Genomic DNA, 6,473 nt, shown 5'->3' with positions numbered 1-6,473 from the left:
CAGAGTTTTAACACTGTACACACCAAGAAGCATGTGACACAACCTAAGAAATATCTGAAGGATAGAAAAACACTTAGAAAGGGGGGGATTGAATAAGTGTGACTTTAAATCTTGAGCGATAAAAATAAAATGCACAATTATTTTTATCCTGGTTCGCTGTTAACGAAGCTACTCCAGTCCACCCCCGCAGAGATGATTTACCTCAACTGAGGATTTAATCCACTAATCGCACGGATTACAATGGTTTTCCACTTAGCCGCAACTAAGTCTTCCAGAGTCTTCTGATCACAACCTGATCACTCCAGGAACAACTGCTTAGTTCACTCCTAAGACTTTTCTAGAGTCTACTGATCAACACGATCACTCTAGGCTTAGTTCACTCCTAAGACTTTTCTGCTCAGCCAACTGCCAAGACTTCCTGCTCAGCCAACTGCCAAGACTTCCTGCTCAGCCAACTGCCAAGACTTCCTGCTTAGCCAACTGCCAAGACTTCCTAGAGTATACTGATCAACTGATCACTCTAGTTCCTTACAACTTAATGTAATCTATTCAAGAGTTTACAAATGCTTCTTAAAAGCGATAATCACAACTGTGATATTTCTCTTACAGTTTAAGCTTAATCTCACTAAGATATTACAACAGCAATGTAGTGAGCTTTGATGAAGATGAAGATTCTGAGTTTAGATTGAACAGCGTTTCAGCAAGTTAATTTGAATTGTCTTTGTTCAGGATCGTTTTCCTTGCTTCTCATCAGAACTTCATATTTATAGGCGTTGAGAAGATGACCGTTGAATGCATTTAATGCTTTGCGTGTTCCGTACAGCTTTGCATTTAATGTTATACGCTTTTGTCAACTACCTCGAGCCTTGTTCACGCTGTGTCTACTGACGTAGCCTTTAGTAGCTTTAACGTTCCTTTTGTCAGTCAGCGTAGTCTGCCACGTGTACTTCCTTCTGATCTGATGTTTGTGAATATGACGTTTGAATATCATCAGAGTCAAACAGCTTGGTGCACAGCATCTTCTGATCTTCTGACCTTGAAGTGCTTCTGAGCGTGATACCATCTTCTGATCTTCAGTGCTTCTGATCTCATGTTCTTCTGATGCTTCCATAGACCCATGTTCTGATTCTGCTTCGACCATCTTCTGATGTCTTGCCAGACCATGTTCTGATGTTGCATGCTGAACCATTTGAGACACATCTTCTGAGCGCTGAATTATGCGTACTCTTTATATATTTCCTGAAAGGGAAATTGCATTGGATTAGAGTACCATATTATCTTAAAGCAAAATTCATATTATTGTTATCATCAAAACTAAGATAATTGATAAGAACAAATCTTGTTCTAACAATCTCCCCCTTTTTGATGATGACAAAAACATATATAAATGATATGAATTTGCGATCAGAAAGAGTAGACGGCAAAAGACAAATTACACAGCTATAGCATAAGCATATGAATATGTCTCCCCCTGAGATTAACAATCTCCCCCTGAGATAAATAATCTCCCCCTGAAATAAATACTCGAAGAACTTTAATAAAAGACTTCCCTGATTATTTCGGTAGAGACGATCATATAAGCTTCTGCCTTCAGAGAATTCATAGCTTCTGACTTCTGCTTCCATTGGACAGCTTCAGAACTTGAATTTCTTTAGATCCTTAGAACACTCACAGCTTCTGACTTCTGCTTCCATTCAGGACAGCTTCAGAACTTGAGTTTCTTTGATCTTCAGAACATTCACAGCTTCTGATTTCTGCTTCCATTCAGGACAGCTTCAGAACTTGAATTTCCTGGATCTTTTGGAACATTCACATCTTCTGATTTCTGCTTCCCTCGGATAGCTTCAGAACTTTGAATGTCTACCAACATCACTTCATGCTAGATTTGTATCAGAACATTGTTGAATGTACCAGAGCATCATCTGAGCATCTCTACATCCTGAAATGTTACAGAACAAAAACTAAACGACAAAAGTCAGCATGAACGAGTTAGAACATAAAATGTATATTCAAATACATGATATGTATCAGAGCCAAATGTATCAGAGCATTTAGGCTAAAAACATGTATCAGAGCAAATAAAGTATCAGAGCCATAACATAATATGTATCAGGGCAAATAGAATTTTGTCATAACAATGATATTCAAATTCTATTATCAGTGCTTCTGATTCATTCTTCTTTCTTGCTTCTGATCTCTGAAGCTTGACAGCACTCAGCTTGCTTCAGTTTCCATGGTTTTGCTTCTAGTGTTTGCTTTGAAGATTCACTTCACTTCTCTGTACCTGCAAAACACTTAAACCATATAGAACTTGCAGTTCTTGTTAGTGAATGTGTGGGAGCCTTTACCCAGCAACTGATAGATTTAATCAAATCATTTATCATTTATCTTTCTCCCCCTTTTTGTCATAACATCAAAAAGAATATATAAAAAGATTCAGATGTATAAAACGACAAAAGAAAACATTTACTGGAATGTAAAACACAAAGAAACTTTTCATTGATAATCAAAAGATATTACAAAAGGTTCCTATGTTTAACAAGATGAAAAACATTCCTAGCAAATACAAAAAAAAGGATTTCCAAAAAGGAAATCACTACAAAAATTAAAAACAGAACCCTAGCTAGACACGCTCTGTGTGAACCCATCAAGAATCCCGGAGGACTTCTTGTCTTCCAGACTGAAACCTCCACTGTAGGAGAGATCCCAGAACCAAGGAGGAAGTGAGGGACAGTTCACAGACAGAGAGCTAATGTTGCAAACGGGGCTTTCCCTTAACATAGAAGTTAAGAATATCCTTCTCTACCTCCTCCCATAACTCAAGAAAGTCTTCTGTCTTTGGATGAAAGTTGATAACAACATCAAAGAAGAGTCTGACTTGAGCGGTATTAGAAGAGCCATCCCGAGATGCACAGAGATCTGTCGCCTTTGAGTCATGGAGCTTCAACAGGCTTAGGGTGAATGCTAGGTTTTGAGAGAAGAAATGAAAGCCGAGAGAGAGAGAGAGAGAAAACTTTTAAGAGGAAAACAAAAAGATAGGAAACCAAAAAAACCATTTTGAAGAGTATTTAAAAGAAAATAAAGTGAAACGAATGATGACTAGCATTTAATGTTACGTGACGTGAGGAGAGATAATAAAGACAAATGAAGTGACTGGCACAGTTACCTATGGTCGGCGTCCCTTCAACTGCACGCGCGCTTATCTATGAATAGTAACGACAGGTTTACCATCCCGAGATAAAACGTAACAGCTGTTTTGCTTTAAAAGAGGTTCTGAATCAACTTAGACAATGAAACGTTAGTAATAACCGAATCATAATTTCTAAAAGATTTCAATCAGAACTTCTGATTAAAAAAAATGTTCCACATTCATTTCAGAAGATACTCATACATGAGAACTTCTCATCTTCTCATTCTGGGCATAAATCCATACTGATGTTCTTCAGGATGAACTTAAACCTATCTTCAGCCAGGGGTTTTGTAAAGATATCAGCCCATTGATGGTCTGTATCAACAAAGTTTAAAGAAATAACACCCTTCTGAACATAGTCCCTTATGAAATGATGTTTTATCTCAATATGTTTAGCTTTTGAATGAAGAATAGGATTCTTAGATAAACATATAGCAGAAGTATTATCACAGAATATAGGAATGTTACTCTCAAATATCTGATAATCTTCTAACTGACTCTTCATCCAGAGCATCTGTGTGCTACAACCAGCAGCAGCGACATATTCTGCTTCTGTTGTTGATAGAGCAATAGTTGCTTGCTTCTTGCTGTACCAGGAGATCAAATGACTTCCAAGAAATTGGCAACTTCCTGAAGTACTTTTTCTTTCAATTCTGTCTCCAGCATAGTCAGCATCGCAGAATCCTACTAAGTTGTATTCTTTAGATTTTCTGTAAACTAAACCAACATTAGTAGTACCTTTCAGATACCTTAGAATCCTCTTAACAGCAGTTAAATGAGATTCTCTAGGATCTGATTGAAATCTAGCACACAAACAAACACTGAACAGAATGTCAGGTCTAGAAGCAGTCAGATATAGAAGAGATCCAATCATACCTCTGTATAACTTCTGATCTACCTTCTTACTTACCTCATCCTTACCTAGGATGCATGTTGGATGCATAGGAGTTTTGGCTTCTTTGCAGTCTAGAAGATTAAACTTCTTCAGAAGTTCCTTCACATACTTGGTTTGGTGAACATACGTTCCTTCTGATGTTTGATTTATTTGTATTCCAAGGAAATACTTGAGTTCTCCCATCATGCTCATTTCAAACTCAGCCTGCATAGACTTAGCAAACTCCTTTCCAAGTGTAGCATTAGATGTTCCAAAAATAATATCATCTACATATATTTGACAAATTAAAATATCCTTTTCAAAGGTTTTACAAAAGAGAGTAGTGTCCACTTTTCCTCTAGTGAAACCATTATCTAGAAGGAAAGAACTTAAGCGTTCATACCAAGCTCTGGGAGCCTGTTTCAATCCATACAATGATTTCTTAAGTTTAAAAACATGATTAGGAGACATAGAGTCTTCAAAACCAGGAGGTTGATGGACATAAACTTCTTCATCTATATAACCATTTAAGAAGGCACTCTTAACATCCATCTGATAGAGAGTGATGTTATGTTGAGTGGCAAAAGAAATTAATAGACGAATAGATTCTAACCTGGCCACTGGTGCAAAGGTTTCTGTGTAGTCAATCCCTTCTTGCTGACTATAACCCTGAGCCACCAGTCTGGCTTTGTTCCTTACCACTTCGCCTTTCTCACTGAGCTTGTTTCTGAAGACCCATTTTGTACCGATTATATTGAATCCATCTGGTCTAGGAACAAGATCCCAAACATCATTCCTTGTAAACTGATTTAGTTCTTCTTGCATAGCAATTATCCAGTCTGGATCTTCTAGAGCATGATCAACAGAAGTTGGCTCGATCAAAGATACAAGACCTAATTGACAGTCTGCATTGTTTCTAAGGAATGCTCTTGTTCTGATTGGATCATCCTTCTTTCCAAGAATGACATCTTCTGAATGACCAGAGATGAGTCTGGATGATCTTCTGACAGATGGTTCTTCAGAAATACTTAGATCCTCCAGAGAAGCTGATACTTGATCTTCAGATTCTTTGCTTCTGAGAAGCTCTGCTTCTGATGCGTTGCTTCTTGGCTCAACAGCTTCTGATATGTCAATTTCACAACCTGCAAAATTATCAACTTGCTTTGGTTTTTCAGAACCAAGCTTATCATCAAACCTGATATTGATTGATTCTTCTACAACCAATGTTTCAGTATTGTATACTCTGTAGCCTTTTGAGCGTTCAGAATATCCAAGAAGGAAACACTTTTGAGCTTTGGAATCAAACTTACCAAGATGATCTTTAGTGTTTAGAATAAAGCACACACATCCAAAAGGATGGAAATATGAAATGTTGGGCTTTTTATTCTTCCACAATTCATAGGGAGTCTTATTAAGAATAGGTCTGATAGAGATTCTATTCTGAATATAACATGCAGTGTTTATTGCTTCTGCCCAGAAATGCTTAGCCATATTGGTTTCATTGATCATGGTTCTGGCCATTTCTTGAAGAGTCCTATTCTTTCGTTCTACAACCCCATTTTGCTGTGGAGTTCTAGGACAAGAGAAATCATGGGCAATACCATTTTCTTTGAAGAATTCTTCAAAGGATTTGTTCTCAAATTCACCACCATGATCACTTCTGACCTTTATGATTTTACACTCTTTTTCAGATTGAATCTGAATGCAGAAATCAAAGAACACTGAATGAGTCTCATCCTTGTGTTTCAAGAATTTTACCCATGTCCAGCGGCTATAATCATCTACGATGACTAATCCATATTTCTTTCCTCTGACAGATGCTGTTTTGACTGGGCCAAACAGATCAATGTGCAAGAGTTCTAATGGCCTAGAGGTAGAAACAACATTCTTAGACTTGAATGCAGGTTTGGAGAACTTGCCCTTCTGACATGCTTCACAAAGAGCATCTGATTGGAATTTCAAATTAGGGAGTCCTCTGACAAGATTCAGTTTGTTAATCTGAGAGATCTTTCTCAAACTAGCATGACCTAATCTTCTGTGCCAGACCCACTGCTCTTCAGAAACAGACATAAGACAAGTCACCTTCTGACTCATAAGATCTTGCAGATCTGTCTTATAAATGTTGTTCTTCCTCTTGCCTGTAAATAGGATTGAGCCATCCTTCTGATTTACAGCCTTGCAAGACTCTTGATTAAAGATTATATCATAACCATTGTCACTTAATTGACTGATAGATAAAAGGTTATGTGTTAATCCTTCTACAAGAAGTACATTAGAAATGGAAGGAGAGTTACCAGATTTTATGGTTCCAGAGCCAATTATCTTGCCCTTCTGATCTCCTCCGAACTTGACTTCTCCTCCAGACTTAAGCACCAGGTCTTGGAACATAGACCTTCTTCCTGTCATGTG

This window comes from Vicia villosa, unplaced genomic scaffold (assembly GCF_029867415.1).
Source record: "Vicia villosa cultivar HV-30 ecotype Madison, WI unplaced genomic scaffold, Vvil1.0 ctg.001340F_1_1, whole genome shotgun sequence".
In the NCBI taxonomy this organism is placed as follows: domain Eukaryota; kingdom Viridiplantae; phylum Streptophyta; class Magnoliopsida; order Fabales; family Fabaceae; genus Vicia; species Vicia villosa.
This window is presented reverse-complemented; position numbering follows the sequence as displayed.